At 48.0% G+C, this 17555-nt stretch overlaps 1 protein-coding gene and 1 long non-coding RNA gene across 2 annotated transcripts in view; both read right to left on the minus strand.

The window, feature by feature from the left end:
* The window catches only part of LOC149360459 (membrane metallo-endopeptidase-like 1), an 88953-nt gene that overhangs the window by 64029 nt on the left and 7369 nt on the right, over window positions 1-17555 (minus strand). The window lies entirely within an intron of this gene.
* LOC149360461 (uncharacterized) lies at window positions 1504-15266 on the minus strand. The gene is made up of 3 exons (XR_016288835.1): window positions 15048-15266; window positions 3131-4652; window positions 1504-3043 (listed from the first exon to the last, which is right to left on the minus strand). It is a non-coding gene; the product is annotated as an uncharacterized LOC149360461 (long non-coding RNA).

Consider the following 17555-nt stretch of genomic DNA (forward strand, 5'->3'; position numbering starts at 1 on the left):
GCTTTGATTCGCAAGGCATTCAAAGTAGCACTTCATATTCCCCTCAACACACCCACAGAAAGATTACTAGGCCTGGGCCTCCACAGCACGATCGGGGAACTGGTGGAGGCCCACCGACAGGTCCAATACATCAGGCTCTCACAAACTTCCACAGGTCGGTATATCCTGGACTCCCTCGGCATCAGAATACCGGCCAACGACCCAACCCTCCTCGCCATCCCACGACCCTTTCACCGGGAGCTTCTCATTAGGCCGCTCCCGAGGAATATGCACCCGTCCCACCATGAGCAGCGTCGCAGAGCCCGTGCGAAGGCACTCCATCGAGCGCACGGCCCCGAGCCGGACGCCGTATGGGTGGACGCTGCCTGCACGTGTGATGAAGCGATAGCAGCTGTGGTGGACTCTTCATCCACCCACCTCACACTACCTCTCCCTCCAGACACGTCCCCAGAGGCTGCAGAGGAAGCCGCCATTGCACTTGCTATCACTCGCACGGAAGCCCGGTATATTTTAAGTGACTCTAAAACTGCGATTTTAAATTTTGCTCGAGGCCGAGTTCATGTCCCTGCTTTTGGCACTCTAGACTCGCCCGATGACCCCCGCCCCGCCATATGGAGCTGATATGGGTTCCTGCGCACTCCGGGAATCCCGGAAACGAGGCTGCCAACCTTTTAGCCCGAGGTTCTTTAAGCCGGGCTCAGGTTACCTCGGATCGGGGATTCACGAAGGAGCGCATGCACTCATTCAGTGAGCTGACCCAGGCATACAGACCCTCACGCCAGCTCTACCCCCCGCCCCACCCCTCCCTAGATAACAAACACGCAACACTCTGGCGCAGACTACAGACACACACTCTCCCCTCATCCCTTAACCTAGCCCACTATCATCCATCCTTTCCCACTCCCGCATGTGCCCTATGCCCAGAACCCTTCGCTTCTTCCCTCCACATCCTTTCCCTCTGCCCGGCGGACCCTCCCCCGCGGGACCTAGAGAACCTCAAGACCTGGGAGGACTGGGAGACCCTGCTGCGCTCGGAGGACCCGGCCGTGCAGACCATCGCCACCGGCCGTGCTGCCAGTGTTATGGACATAAGGAACATAAACACTTGAGTGCAGTGGGGTCGTGCTGGGACCCTGGGGCGTGCCCCGAATTCCTGTTGAAATAGTTTTCTCTCTCTCTCTCTTTCGCCCCTGCGGGCGGCAGCGTGGTTGCAACCCTTCGCCACCTTTTCGGACTTCAGATGGGCAGGCACCGGTGACCGGACCTATGTGCCCCATGTTCTTGCTGGAGGGTGTCAAACGCTGCGATGGCATAGAACTTTTACTGCCCGAGAGCCGCTGGTGAACGTGTCTGTTTGCTGTTGTGGTCAACGAATGCGACGCCAGTGGAGACGCAGGCCTCCATTACGGCCTCTCTTTTTTTTCTCTTTCACTACAAACTTGCTCCCTTCACTTACGGCGTGACTGATGTTTCCACCGATATTCGAGCCACTTATCGGCCTTTCCTTCCCTCTAAAATCACAATCTCAACAGAGACGCACAAGGGCCAGTTCAGAAGCAGCGTCACTGCAACCCCTCCGGGATCTCAGCGTAGGCTATAACGAAGGAATCACATTTATGCAGTTCATTCGAGTTGATCGTGTTTACGAACTTCGTTTATTGCACACAATTCCATTACAGACATTCCCATGGGCTGCGATTTAAATGTTTCTTGGGCTTTTTTTTTTTCAGATGAATGCGTGGCTTTTAGCCCAGGAATCCCTTCACTGACTACTGTACAATAAAATCTCAATCTAATTAGGAACACACATATATACTGAACGTACACAAATGCAGAAAAGTGTGCTGTGTGCCCTTAGACCTGTATCAAATGTGTGCATACTGCTCGGTGCATTGATTCTTCTACTTACTTCGTACATGTGCTGCTCTCACCACATCCCTTGCTGTCCATAGCACCAGCTGCAGGAGCTGTGTATTATGTCTGAAATAAAACAGAACCTTCTGACATATTTCATCCTGTACAAAGCAAGTGCAGTGTTATTTTTCAGTTGCATGCACAGCCTCTCTGTATATGAGAGCTGAAAGCCTGTGTTTTTTTACGACTGCCTTCAGAAGTGCTCACAGTGAACTTCGTGCAGCAGTTGCCTACTTTCTCAATAACCACAGGCTCAGATTTTCACTAGTAACAAGAAATTCCTTTGTCATCACATTTTCACTTGTGTAAGTACATCGCCCGACACATGCTCTCATTTGTTATACGTTTAGGCACTCTATTTGGGGAAGGAAACTGTGAACTTACCAGTACGAGCAAACGGCAATTCAGCGTACCAACTGAAGAGCGCACACCACGGAGTGATAACGTAGGAGAGCTGCTGTTTAGCGCCGCGATGCGAATTCTACAAGACACGGCATTGAGGGAACGTGCCGTAACCTCAGGGCAGTAATATATTTTTCTGGATCACTGCAACATTTCGCACGATACATCGAAGAGGTCAAGCGCAGAACCGCAGACCCCCCTCCCCACCGCTGAGCCGACGACTACACAGTAACACAGAATCGTATAAATGCACGACAAGTAAAAGACGCTGTAAATCATAGATCTGCGCTTATGTTACGCATTACAGCTTCCTAAACGCGGCTGGGCATTGTTGGTTCAGGATGACACTGTCTTGCGGCGCCTTCAGTTCGACTACATAACTATACAGTGCAACAGGCCACCGCGGTGGCTAAGTGGTTACGGCGCTCGGCTCCTGACCCGAATGACGCGGGTTCGATCCCGGCAGCGGCGGCCGAATTCCGACGGAGGAAAAATTCTAGAGGCCCGTGTACTGTGCGATGTCGGTGCACGTTCAAGATCCCCAGGTGGTCGAAATTTCCGGAGCCCTTCACTACGTCGTCTCTCATAGCCTGAGTCGCTTTGGGACGTTAAACCACCACAAGCAAACGTACAGTGCAACACGGGGAAACGCACTATACGCCGGAGTGGTTACCTGGAAGAAGGCAGCAGCGCAAAAGTTCAGCCCTGCGTGTAGGTCTTCTTTGCCCTGCAAACACGCCAACAGAAAACGAGCTTATAAATTTCATAGGCGAGCCAACATGAACAAGCAGGGATGACACGCAGAGACACTCACCATATGGACTGGAGTGTCTTTTCGGCAAACGGTATTGCCGACTAAGGCCTGCGGCCTAGGACTATGGTCTGGGCCTGGAGAGGCAGTAACAGCAGGACGCCACCGCCAAGTTGTCAAAGTCACCGATCAAAGCACTGTTCACAAACCCTCTTCTTGCTTGACGTTCCGCAGTGGTGTTTAACTACACGTCGCAGCCCTTTCAGCACCTGAAACGAACGTGTTTTTGGTGTCTAGAAACACAAAAAATTTAACCTCACTGCAATTCTTACCTTTCTTTCATTCCTGGGGCTAAGCATTGCCGCGGGGTTCAACTCAGTCCTATTGCACACAGAGGGGGTTCAACTCAGTCCTCTTGCGCCGCCTCGGTGACTCAGTGATTATGGCGCTCGGCTGCTTACCCGAAAGACGCGAGTTCGATCCCGGCCGCAGCAGTCGAATTTCGTCGCAGGCGAAATTCTAGAGGATTGTGTACTGTGCGATGTCAAAGCAGGTTAAAGAACGCCAGGTGGTCGAAATTTCCGGAGCCCTTCACTACGTCGTCTCTCATCGCCTGAGTCGCTTTGGGATGTAATACCCTGATAAACCATAAGCCATCAGTGCTCTTACTGTCCACAAAATGCTGGGAGCACACGCGCGACGACTCGTTTGGCGCAAAACACTTCCGGTTAACCAGCGCTCTCTCGAGCCGGCATCAGACGAAAACCTGTGCATGAGGTGCGTATTGCAGCCGCATTCGCCTTACAATGCGTCATGGGCCCCGCACACTTCTTTTGTCGCAAGATTTCTTTCCTGCTGGTTGCACGTGCAACTCTGTTCTGTTGTGAATAGGTGACTGTCTGGCATCTCAAATGCGGTGCAACCGTGAACAGTGGCTGAAAAGTGGATGGCATGCAAAGTTAACCAGCTGCGCGTCCCTCGCTGCAACATCCCGATGACAACAGACAATACTGAAGTACTTGTAATTCTCGATACCAGGAGACTTCATGATCTGAATCGCTCTTCGTTTGAGAACTCCTTTGCAAACATATATACCGACTTCCCTTTATAAATTTATAGCAACCTTATCTTAATCTCTATTCCATAGCTCCATATTTGAAGTGTGAAGGTGGCTTAAAAACCGTTGCTATGTGATAATTTGAACTCACCATTACTTGTTACCGCTACGTTCTTGCCCAAGCTGTCTGCTGCATTAATCTCCGATGTCATAAGGCTTCAGTCGCCAAGTGGTAGCCATCACTTGATCTTGACCTTCGGCCGAAGAAAAGCGTTGCAGCTGCTGATTGTGTGCCAGCATACCGCGGCCGCCGAGCAGGTCAGTGCTCGTGCACAGGCTTTGAGGACCTCTTGGCGCTCTTCCTTCTCAGAAGAGACGCGAAAGTACAGCTTGGTCATGATGGCGGCGCAACTGGACGGTGCACAGATATAACCCAAGGCTGCTCCTCCCAAACTATGGCCACCAGAGGAGTAGCACGGTCCTCGAGCATGCACCGCAAGGTAGATAGGTCACTGTTACCTTGTTTGCCTGCGTGAATAAAGTCTCTGTTATTCTCCTCGGTAGCTCAGCAGTGCTTTAGTGAGAGGGAATCATGTACATGATCGGACGCAAAGAGTCTGACGCGTTTGGTGTTGTGTCTCCACAGTTATCATGTGCTTACTTACGTCACAACTCAAAGCAGCTTTTTAGTAAAAGGCGAAAGATTAGTGCGTGGGATTGAGGAGAGGCCTGAAAGAACCCCAGGTGGTCGAAATTCCCGGAGCCCTCCACTATGGCGTCCCTCATAGCATTAGTCGCGTTGGGACGTTAAACCCCAATAAACCAAATCAAAGCAGCTTTTTGGGATTGAGCCTTGACTACAGAAGCTGGTAAGTATAATGGCTTGCCGTTCGTCCGTCTTCTGAGAAACAAAAGTTTTCAATTGAGGACAAGTGCCGCTTGTTTATAGTTCTGGCATGCATCCATACAGATCCGACACAACTCACGTACATTCAATAGAACTCAACCAAATTCAAAGTACTTAATAAAATTGTCGCGTACGTGCTTTCAGTAAGCAGAGCATTAATATAACTATTTCTTAAGCACACGTTTCGCACCTTCACGGTAGTTGCTTCCACACAGGAAACAGCATCAGGCGTGCAAACTTCCTGATGAATCTTAACCAACTACAATGAAAAAGCAGAAATAGCGAGTACTGAACATTTTGAGATGCTACCTGTATACATGCAATTTATTTTTGACATATTGCGCAAAAGTTTCTTCCACAGCTCCTTTAAAATAGACAACATTAAACTACGGCCTCGCCGTCAGTCGGAAAAATACGCCATACCCCGCATCTTCTCTAATTATGGAACTCGCAGTCATTATGTTCCTTATTACTTAAGATGCAGACTGCCCCGATCATTAACGGTTAAAACAATAAATTTCTTCGATCGTGGTTGAATAACAATAATGAGTGGCGAATTTTTAATCTCTTTTTTTTTCTAGGTTCTCGGCGTTGTCATTTCGTGTATGAAAGTTATAACAATGCAAAAAATTCAGGGGAGCGCTTTGCGACCTAAAGTGCGGTGAGGCGAAAGCCTTTTGCGCGGTGTTGCTGCTTGTGTCACTGATTTGTGGTTAAGATGTTAATTCAGTGCGCAATTGTTTGTGAATCTTAAATGCTGGAGAGACTGGAGGGCGCTTGATAGGCATCCGTCTGATTCGAAGCCTTTCTGCAAACACTCTCCAGCGTAAGGAGAACTACATATGCGTTGGCAGGTAGTAGCGTAACTTAATTAAAGAAACGAAGTAGCGTAGCCATTAGCACGCCCTGCTGCGGAACGGAAGGATTGTGGTTCGAATCCCATCGTGCGAAAAAAAATTTTTCCTGGTCTGACTAGAAAGGCGTGACACCTCTGCTGACAACCTTCTGTCGACAACGATGAGGCATTAAAGGCTTTCGCCTTAATGCTTTCTTGTACTGCAAGTTTCTTGTACGTTTGTTCGCCTTGGATCGCGGAAGCAATTTCTAAGTCTGTATCGGGTCATGCTCTTTTTGTGTTTTGTTTCTGTATTTTATTCACTGCTGAGTCAAGTCCTTCACACCCCGGCTGCCCAGCCACGCGCACAAGCGATAATGCTTACGCGGGCTGTAGCACTTATTTGCGGATTGAAATGAATAAAACATGCTATTATTATTATCGTCATTATTATTTTTTTAAAATGCTCTGTATAGCGCTACATTAAAATGTGAGTGGCTGAAAAAAAAGAAGAAAAGGTGACTGGCCCTCTCATGGCGTCTACAGCCTGATCTTGCTCCGCCCTGATTACGGGTCATTCCATTCTTAATAGTAAGTCTCTGTCAGAAGTTGAGCCCAGGGGTATGCTTCTAAGCCTTGTAGTAGGCTCCTGTAGTATCCGTGGAAGATCTACCCGTTGGAGAGGGCAGGTCTCACTTTCAGAAGATTTTGATTAATAAGGATGCATCACATGCCAAAGCTGTACCTCAAAAACAAAATCTTCGGGGCTGTAAACTTTTGACAAACGGGGTGCCTTCTTTTTGTGATGCTCTTAACAGAGCTCCAATATAGGCCCATGTATACTTCGAGGTGCCCAGAACCGACAACGCACTCCTACACCGGAATAGGATTTGGCTACCCTGGTGTAGTACTTGGCTACAACCTCCTGTACGACTAAGCCAATTAAATGTCGGCCTTCAGTTCTCAGCGGCTGCGGAGCAACTGACCAAAGCGGCGGCCAGACTTGTGACGCTGCGGAGGGGGCTAAGAGTCACTAGTTACGGACAGGCCGCCATTGAAAACTGAACCTGGCAAATTTCACTCTAGAAACTTATCCAGTGAGGCTACTTTAGCAGTGCTGTTCGAAGAATTAGCGGGTGTTAAATGGGATGTCGTAAGGCTTAGTGAGGTTACGGAGACAAATGAGGCGTATACAGTGCTAAGGGGTGGACACGCCCTATGATATCGTGGATTAGCGGACAGACGAGAAATACGGGTGGGATTCGTCATCAAACAGAATACAGCTGCCAGCAGAAGAATTCTATAGTGTTAACGCAAGAGTGGCAGTTATTGTAATTGGGCTAAATAAAAGGCACAAACTGAAGGTGGTACAGGCCAACGCCTACATCCAGCCATGAAGACCAAATCGTTGAAAGCTTCTATGAAGACGTGGAATCGGTGATGAACAAAGTAAAACACGTTACACTCTACTGATGGGTGACATCAGTGCCAATGCAGAAAATAAGCAGAATGGAGACTAGGCAGTAAGCGACTGTGGCATAGGCTATGGGAATAGCAGGGGGAGTTATTAGTAGAGTTCGAATAAATTCATGACCCGCAATTACGAATCATGAATAAGTTCTTCCGCAAACGAGAGAAAAGGAAGTGGGCCTGCAAGAGACCCAATGTTGAGACTAAAAGTTAGACTTCATACTATGCGTTCATCCTGGCATCGTTAAGGACGTGGCGGTCCCCGAACAGATGCGTTGTAGCGATCGCAGGGCAGTACGAACTCGAATTAGCCAAGACTTGAAGAGGGAACAGAAGAAACTAGAAAAGCGGAAGTCCATTAACGAGTTAGCGATAAGTGGGAAAGTAGAGGAATTCAGGATATCGCTTCACAACAGATATGAAGTTTTAACTGAGGACGGCGACCTTAATATTCAAGCTGTGAACGATAATCGCAAAGGTGTTGTGGAGACGAATCGTAGACACCAGTCTTCGTCGGGTCTCCACAAATACATTCGGCTGGACGCGCTCAGCCAAGCTGTAACGGAACAGCGCTGCGCCGGCCTTGCAGTTAAGCAGCCACCAAATCCAGTCTGCGCGTGCTTGGCAGGCGTACTGGGACAGTCGTCGTCTTCTGCTGCCGGACCATGATGGCCCGCTACACTGTCATTATGGAGTGTGCAGTAGAAGTAGGCGGTAGGATGGCTGCTCAGCATACTAGCAGGCTCTCTCAGCAGACGAAAGATCTGATTAAGAAACGCCAAAGTATGAAAGCATCAGACTCCACAGAATAGAACAGGCAAAGCTATCAAATTTAATCCCTAATCACAAAGTTTAGGACGTAAAGAAGTTTACTACGGATAGAATCGAACATGCTCTAAAGAACGAAGGTAGCCTAAAAGCGGTGAAGAAATTATGCATAGACAAAAATCAGATGTATGTGTCGAGAGACAAAAAGGAACATCTGCCATAGTTCTCCATGAAGTCGCAATAACATTCCAATAACGAAGGGTGTCAGGCAGGGAAATAAGATCTCGCCAATGCTATTTAGTGCCTGTTTACAGGAGGTATTCCGTGGCCTGGACTGGGATCAGTTGAAGATAAAAGTTAATGGAGAATACGTAAGTAATTTGCAATCCGCTGATGACATTGCTTTGCTAAGTCACTCAGGAGAGGAACTGCGCAGCATAATCAGTGAGTTAGACCGCCAGAGCAGAAAGGTGGGATTTAAAAATAATGTGCAGGAAATCAAAGTAATGTTCAACAGTGTCGGAAGGGAACAGCAGTTTACAAATGGTAGCGAGGTGCTGTAAGTGGCAAAGGGATACGTATATTTAGGGCAGGTAGTGACCGCAGACCTGAATCGTGAGACCGAAAAAGCCAGAGGAATAAGAATGGGGTGGAGCGCATTTGACAGGTTCATGAATGGCGGATCATAATTGGATGTTTACCAACATCCCGCAAGAGAAAATTATATGAGAGCTGTGTTTTACCGGTACTCAATAATGGGCCAGAAGCATGGAGCATAACTAAAATGATTAAAATAAATTGATGACCACAAAGCGAGGTATGGAAAGTAAATGATAGGTGTAACGTTAAGACATCGGAAGCGGGCAGAGTGGGTGAGGAACAAACGCCGGTTAATGGCATCCTAGTCGAAGTCAAGGGGAATAGCGCGCGTGAGCATGTCATGTAATACGAATCGAAGATAACCGATGGTCTTTAAGGGTAACGGGGTGGATTCCAAGAGAAGGCAAGCGTAGCAGGGGGCGGCAGAAAGTTAGGTGGGCGGATGGCATTACGAAGTTTGCGGAGATACAGTGACCGCAGCGGGCACAGAACAGGGTTAATTGCTGAGTTATGGGAGAGCCATTTGCCCTTCAGTGGGCGTAGTCAAGCTGATGATGATACTTAGACGCTATCGTCTGCTGTTGTAAACATATTTGCTTCTCTGTTGCCGATGTGAGCTTAGGTCTGAACTTATGAGGTGGGTGTCACTGAAACCCCCGTGTCACAGCTCTTCTCTGCGCTCTGCAAGAGACGTTGACCCTTTTCATGGGTCAACGTCAGCATCCATGGTTCAGGGTTCAGCATCCCAATGGTGGGTTAGATTGACCTTTGCAAACTTGCAGCTATGTAGAAGAAACTCTACCCTACTCTGCATATTTCGTGACGCCCAGTGCGTACAGACACGGTAGACTGGACAAGAAAACTTTTAATGTAAATGTATAATGTATTTCATGCGCCAAAATTCACGCATCTTTATATGCTAATATGAAATGAACAGGATTTGGAAAAGGAACCTGTCTACGCTGCTAGCTGATTCTTCACGTCTCGTTCCTCACTCTTATTCGTCTTGTTTTGCCTTTTCAAGAATCTCATCTTCCTGTCTTGTCCCTTCTGTTAAAGTGATATGGGTACAAATAAACTCGGAAGCACCCTCTACGGGAGCCTTCAAGATTAATCATGACACCCTCCCCACCAACGCGCCCTGAACTTTCCATTATCTAACTTCTTCCTCATGAACAGCGCCCCTCAGGCTTTGTGTGCGAGAGGATCGATTCGAAGCCCATGTTATAAGTCCGTAGTTACAGATGCGTGTATAGGAAACAGCTTTCATACCTTTCCTCCGGAAGAGGTTAAAAAATCAAGTAGATTTTCTATTCTCTCCTTTCAAAGCGTACTCATGAGATCCGAGAGAGCGACCATAGAGAGAGGACCATACGAAGGTCACGTGGGCAATGCGATGTTTCTGCATGTGAAATGAGAAGCTAAGTCCATTTCTAATGAGTCTGTTTGCAGGAAACGGTCATGTTCAGATACGTTCTTTCAACGCGCTCTGTGCTGTGCCGCACGGTGCTGAGGATTCAGCAGGCGGTAGTTTGCATGTTTTTTTTTCACCCTTCTGTAATTTTCACTATTGCTCGTAAAGCTCGAAAGAAAAACAAAACATTCGAGTGGTCGTGACTGATTACTGAGAAAATAAAGCTGAAGCTATATATAGCTGAAGCGTGCCGCTGCAGGCACGTGCGGCCAATACGCGTGGCAAAGACGACGCACGCGAGTGACGTCATCAACATCAACGCTCTCTCTCCTCCTCCGAGAACGACAAGTCGATTTCAGCGATTAATGAAAACAGGTTAGGGGGCGCCGCTTCTCCTCCCTAGGGTGGCTATAGAATACCCTCTCACTCGAATAACAAAGCAGACCAGGCTCAAGATGGGAGCGGCTGGTCCCCTCCGTTGCACGCACTGGGCAAGATGCCACTGTCCCGGCTGAGGATGTGGCATATGTAAACAGCGGCGTGTCATCTCCGCGTGATACGCTGTAATTACGATGCGCCAATAGGCCTTTTTACATGAACTCGATAGAATCGAGTCGAGTTTGCTTGTCGGGTAAAAAACAAGTTGTCGGGTTCATGTAAACGCTGTCGGGTCGAGTAAAATAAGCGGCAGAGCGAGTTGAGTTAACTCGACTACAGGGGGTAGGTTAACTCGCTTGACCCTCCTTTTTAAAAGCATCGAAACGAAGAGTCAGGTGAGCGGGAGGGGACCGGTAAAATGCGAATTTGTTTTTCGCTTGCGCCGTCATGCTTCGAGACAGCGGTGCCGTGTCACAATCTTGGAGGCTGAAACTGCCCTTGCCCGCTGCGCTGCTCGACACTTCGTGTCGTTTCAGTTGAACCGGTCTGAACTCGCTGAAATTGAATTCATGTAAACACGCAGCCGTCGAGTTGGGCTGACCTTGCTCAGCTACATACCCTGACTCGACCCACCCCTTTCGGGTTCATGTAAACCAGGTTACTGTCGTATTCGTGTAAACGCGGCTAGAGATTGCACAAAAAACTTCACAAATCCCCGACACTCACCAGCACACTCAGCGACAAGCAACGCTCTCGTTTTTCCACATCATAAGAATTGCTTTGGTGCACCCATACTTTTTTTTATCGGAAGCAGGTGGAGTGGGTCTGTTAGGCGATGCATGCTGAACAGGAACACTATAGAGAGTCTTTTTAGCCTCAGGAGGAGAGGGGCTGGAGGCAAGCTTGATTTCGGGGAACACGGAGGGCCCTCCTATAGGATACGCGCCTGGGCTGCAGCTTTCATTCCAGAAATTGGATTGGATTGGAGAAACTTTATTGATCTAACAGATCAATGGGGTGGGATGAATGGCCCCCTAACGGAGGGCGACCTTTCCCACCCAGTCCGCAAGCCGGCCATATAGTTCCTAAAACATCGTTCAGATGGCAGTACTATCTGTACAGCGTAACATCCGCTGTTGCACGCTGGACGAAGCAGTTTCGAGAGCACTGCATACGTAAAGAGCAGAGACGCGACCGCAGCTGGTGCATAGATGACGACACCGGCAGCGTAAGCGGTGACGGTGCATGATCGAGTGGGTTCTCTTCCGGCTATTGTTATGTGCAGGCCGCGCTGCTATGCCATTTTCAGAGCCCTACAGCGAGCGTGTCTGCAACACAGAGAGCGACGCTCTTTATTCTCTCGTAGTGTCCACAGATGTTCTCCCGGCCAGAAAAAGCGAGGCGGCATGCCCTCAAACCTGTCACATCCCTTGCGCCACAGAACCGCTGAGGTGCACTTCGTGTAGAAGCAACGGTAAGCAAGCGCGAGCCTTTTCATCGTGGTGTGGCACCGTTGTATAGCTCGGTACACCTCAGGTACAAGCATAGGAAGCTAGATGGGCAAGTTTTGAATATCCTTCGTTCAGCCGGCTTTCTTATTCGCATTTAGCCCCGCCGCGGTGGGTCAGTGGTTACGGCGCTCGGCTGCTGACCCGAAAGACGCGGGTTCGATCCTGGCCGCGGCGGCCGAATTTCGATGGAGGCAAACAAAATTCCAGAGGCCCGTGTGCTGTGCGGTGTCAGTGCACGTTTAAAGAACCCAGACGGTCGAAATTTCCGGAGCCCTTCACTCCCAATTCCCTTTTTTCAATGCTCTGCCGCCGTCGGCCCAAAGTCTGAGACTGAGCAGCCTCAAAATCTACGGCACACTTTTTTTTTATTTTAGCGTATCGTTAACATACATGATACCCTGAAAATGTATTTCATTTTAAGCTACTGGTACCTTATAGCGATACGCAAATTGCACTGCAAAATAGTTTAGTAGTATCGAAGATACATGCATCTTCGATACTATCCATGACTCGTTCGAGGCATATTTATCATACATTATCCGTATCGCAGCTATAACTGAATATACGAAAATTGCCTTTAAATACGTGTTGCCATATTTACGCAACAGTGTCAACACTATGAAAATGCAGTGACAGCTTACATGCAGCAATAGCTTCAAGCCTGTAGGACACGGACAGTCAGAACTTGACGCAAGTGGTACAAAAACAACCGTTTACTTTGTTGCTGGATTTGGCAAAAAAATACATATTTAAAGGAGGACGGTCCGGCACAAATTCTAATCACTCGCTTTCAGACAGTCGTATGGGGGCTAACATCAGCACACGCAGTAGTGTGAATGTCACGTGACAAACTGCTACGAAAGTCCTTGCATTCCTTTCGAACGGAAAATAATGCTCATCAATTAATTCAATGACTCAAAAGGAAAAGCACACGAAGCAAGGAAGCATTCTCTCGGTGCTGTACGATGATGGATGGAGGGACCCCTCTTGTGAATGAAATTCGGGCTGTGGGTGCTCAGTGGACCACAGACGGTGTTGCCGAGCAGCCTCCTGACTGGGCGCAGTATCCGCTACATTCTTGCTCTACGGTTTCTGAGAATTTGTTTCTACATCCATTTCGGTTTTCGCTAATTCCTCCTCATCCCACTGGATTATCCAGCGACGCTACGGCGACGACAGCCAAGTGAGCTACGCAACGACGACTACGCGCACCCGTAGTCGTACCGGGCATTACCGCTCGGCTGACGAGCCACGGCGCATGGTTTACCAGTGGAGTGACGTTGCTGTTGTCATGTAAAGCCGGTGCGCTGGTTTTTAATCCAGTGTCATGTTTTTCCGAGAATAAAGAGATGTCATCGCATTTTTATGGCTGGCGGTATATGTGTACCTATCTTAGTTCGAGCCTAGCCTCGTGCGTGCGTGCGTGCGTGCGTGTGTTTGTGTGCGTGCTTGTGTGCGTGTGCGTGCTTGTGTGTTTGTGTGTGTGCGTGCTTGTGTGTTTGTGTCTGTGCGCGTGTGTGTGTGCGTGCGTATGTGCGTGCGTGTGCGTGCGTGTTTGTGTGTTTGTGCGTGTGCGTGTTTGTGTGTGTGTGCGTGTGCGTGCGTGTTTGTGTGTTTGTGCGTGCGTGTGCGTGTGTGTGTGCGTGCGTGCGTGTGCGTGTGTGTGTTTGTTTGTGTGCGTGCACGTGCACGTGCACACACACACACGCACACACGCACGCCAAAGCCCCCTAAAAACTGCTTCCTGCTGAAAATATGCTTGCACGCGCGCGCGTGCAAGCATATGCGTGCAAGGCATATACTACAACACGACAAAAACAAGAAGGTCTTAAAGACGTTTCGAACGGGCTAGAGTGTTCAGCATTGTCGCGTTTGTCGTTTTACACGTCAGCATTTAAAGACACTGCAGCGGGAAGGAATGGCTACAACGCACCGCAGTTTGGACCCGATCAAACATCCTCTATGACCCGCATGCGCACGCGAAATCAGTTTTTCGGGGCTTTGGCGTGCGTTCATTGCAAGGGGGAGTTTACCGATTTAATGGCCGCGATTTACTGTTTCGCAGAAAAATATAAAATTAGGGGGGAAAAAAGACAACACGTAACGCCACTTAAAAAACAAACACGTGGCAATAAGAGCCCAAGCGTTACAAGAATCCTGAATAATTCCCAACTACGACGGGTGTGATAACGCAAGCAGTGCCGCGTCCGACAGCGTGGCTGTTTACGTACTGCTGAGAAACAGGACAGGTGCCGACCGAGAAAATGCTTGAAAAAAGTACTGCGCCGTTTCAATCGTCAGAGACCCCTCACCCTACACTTTCATCCAAACTGATTTCTTAAGCAGAACAGAGAACAAATGGCTGGGGCTATTCTGATTGTTTTAGCTAAGAAAGGCTAATAGTGAAACACCGTTCAGAAAAAGCAGGTGAACGAATGTCCCTGTCCATGCCTGCATTCCTTAGCTAGCGTCTTCGTGCAGTCTCAGTTGCTTCGCTTCAGCCAATGAGCAAACTAGAGTAAGAATTTCAAAATGGGCTAGTTGGTCTGTTAACATTCTTGGGTGATGAAGACCGTGATAAACAGAGGGACAGTGGTAGAAGACACACAACGAGTGCTGACTCGCGACTGAATGTTTAAGAAGACAGTCATTGAAGGAATTAAACCCTTGATATACGCATTGAAAGCTTCATTTCTTCGATGTCTTTCTTCTTAACAAACTTTCACTTGCCAGTCAACGCTCGTCGTGCGTTGTTTACCTCTGTTCGCGCTCTTCTCCGAGCCAGCCAATTAGCTCAACTTCAGCAACTCTTAATCAGAGTCCAAGATTCCAAGATTTACTAGTGGCGCGGCAACCAATCTTCACGTCTTTTGAGCAATTTTATGGCTTGCAATGTCCCCGTTCTAGCTTAATTTGAAATATTTGCTATCTCATTACATTATTTCGTGATTGTAAACTGCCTAATGCGAATTACATTAATTAGCTTTTAATGTCCCCGCTTCTGAAAGCACCGAAATAGAAAAGAATAAGTTCTGCTTACTTTCTCTCTTGATACAGCTTTAGCGGGTGATTCCAAGCAGCGGTGGATTTCGAATCTTTGTGACTTCCCCAATGCGTCCAAGTCTCTATCTCTGAAAATCTAGAGCTGATGAGACATCATGCGCAAGCTCCGAGAGCCTGAAAATGGCGTGCAACGCACTCGACAGCAGATGGCGGGAAACGCACACAATACGCTGTTCGCCCGTCAGTGCCGCGCTACGGTGACATTCTGCAAAATAAAAGGACGCCAACGACAGCTAGCACACTACAAAAAAGCTAAGCTGAGTCACTGTTATCCGTTAGAAAGGCGTGGTTGCGCTCGTGCAGGTGTTCCTCGAGCGCGAGTCGCATGTTGCTAGGAGAAAGTGTCGACGAATCGACGGCCGGTTCGATCCCGGCTAATTACTCTTCAAGGACTGCTTGCGTATACCTTTGCCCTTACGGCTTTTTTACGCAGTGTTGTTTTTTATCCGATAATACGCATCTATCATTTGGGATCCGCATACGAAAAATATCATTACCTCCCTTGAAATCATTCAAAGGAAAGCAGCCAGGTTTATTTTCCGCAAATGCAGCAGATTTCATTCTCCCACAAAGCTAATGGCAGAAAATAATATCCCATTTCTTTCAGACCGCCTCAAAGTAAACCGAACTTTGTTCCTTCGCAAGATTCTTTCACGCGAGGTAAACATTCCAATACCTAACTATGTTCAACCTTCTACCACCAGATGTACACGACACACTAAGGAACACACACTACAGCCTATCTTTGCACGAACAAATTCATTCAAGTGTAGCTTCTTCCCCCCAACCACCTCCGATTGAAACTTGCTCTCAGAATCTTTTTTTCAAAATAGTAATTTTAGCAACGCATTGGAAGAACATTTCCTTGGTTAAGTTGTCTCATTTTGTATTTTTTAATGCTGTTCTTTTTATCTTCCTTTTGTTATCGCCGTATGACGTTTTTCGTTTCTTTTTTGTGTTTGCCCCTCCTGCTTGGGCCGCATAGGCCTGTAATATTTTGAAATAAATAAATAAATGAATATTGATACGTGCGACAATTTTTGTACGACTGCATCAGGGGACGGCGCAGGCGTCATGGACTTCATTTAATACTGATGCTTCCGTGACCAAGTGTGCAGAGTCGCCAGAGCTGGACTCTCTTTTTATGGAGCACAGAACACATGCACTCATAACGCAAGGGCATCCGATGTAGTCCAGAGAGCATCTCGAGCGATAAAAATAGATGAAATCAATCCTCACACGATTTTATTGCATTTCTGTTCAAAAACATTTGAAGTGCAAAAGCAGTGTTATGCTGGCCGCGATTCGTTCCACTGGTATTGGTATATATGCCACGAAAGCCATCATCATGCCTCAAAAAACCCATTTTTAACAAATAGTGAAGAGCTTCGCTGGAACAACCTGCAGTGCGGTACAGTCGATCCCCGATATATCCAACCTGGATATTTCGAATTACTGGATATATCGAAAACGCGAATTATTCCCTTCAAAATCCGGTGTAAAAATATTGAAAACTCGCGTGTTATTCGGACACCAATTTCGGCAGTCGTTCGATATGTCGAACGGCACGCCATGAAGCGGCAAGAGGCGATTCTCCTAGCGGCTCTCTTCGGTCAATATTCGCGCCACTTTGCGATCATGCGGTGAAGCCAACCACACTAAATAAAGCATAGCCGCGGCCCTCGTGTGAGACTCTTCGCTCGCTTTGTTGCCGAAGGCGTTGAGTAAACCAACGATACCTTAATTTCAGAGAGCGATTTTTCTATTTATAGTGTACTGCTAACAGGATTAGACATCTTATGATAGGCAGCGCCTAGTTCCAAAGCACCGCTCGCTGCAGCTTCGATGCGCAGCAGATTAGTTAAGCAACACCTAACGAGCGGTGCGCTGTCCTCACACCCTCGGGTGGCACGCGGCTGCAAGAAGTATATACGTCACTGACACGGATCTATTCTAGCTCCTAAGTTAGAAGTAAGCTTCTTCATCGTCTAAGTCCTAAGTTCATCCTCTAAGTTCTAAGTCTTCACTTTCAAGGTGCACAAGTGTCAAAGTAGACTGCCGGAGCCGAAGTTCTTTGGGTGTATTTCTTCCAGTTCTCCCCCCATGAAAGGTACGCAGATTTCTGTCAACGCCTAAATGCTTCTCGAAACATCTTTTAAAGAATTTCTGCTCTAGGCACAGCCCCCATCGTCGGCACACGCCATTTCGACTGACGAAGTGACCAATGAATTGTTGCTGCTATTAAAGAATTTGGCTGTCACCCTTCGTGTGACCTGGCAAGCTTCCCACGCTCAGTACCAGATCCCGACTTGCAAGGTAGCTCTCAACTACGTTCATCATATGCCGCTGCAGCGTTGCTCGTGTAGTAAATTCACCCTGATTTTCAAAAGGCCATCAGGCAGGTTCAAGACGTGTTTCCTGGTCTCTTTTGCAGGTTTATACACTTTACTGACAGGTGCCTTTGAAATACTTGCTGGAAGAGTGC

Source organism: Amblyomma mixtum, chromosome 2, assembly GCF_055824585.1.
Source record: "Amblyomma mixtum isolate Tamu chromosome 2, ASM5582458v1, whole genome shotgun sequence".
Classification (NCBI taxonomy): Eukaryota; Metazoa; Arthropoda; class Arachnida; order Ixodida; family Ixodidae; genus Amblyomma; species Amblyomma mixtum.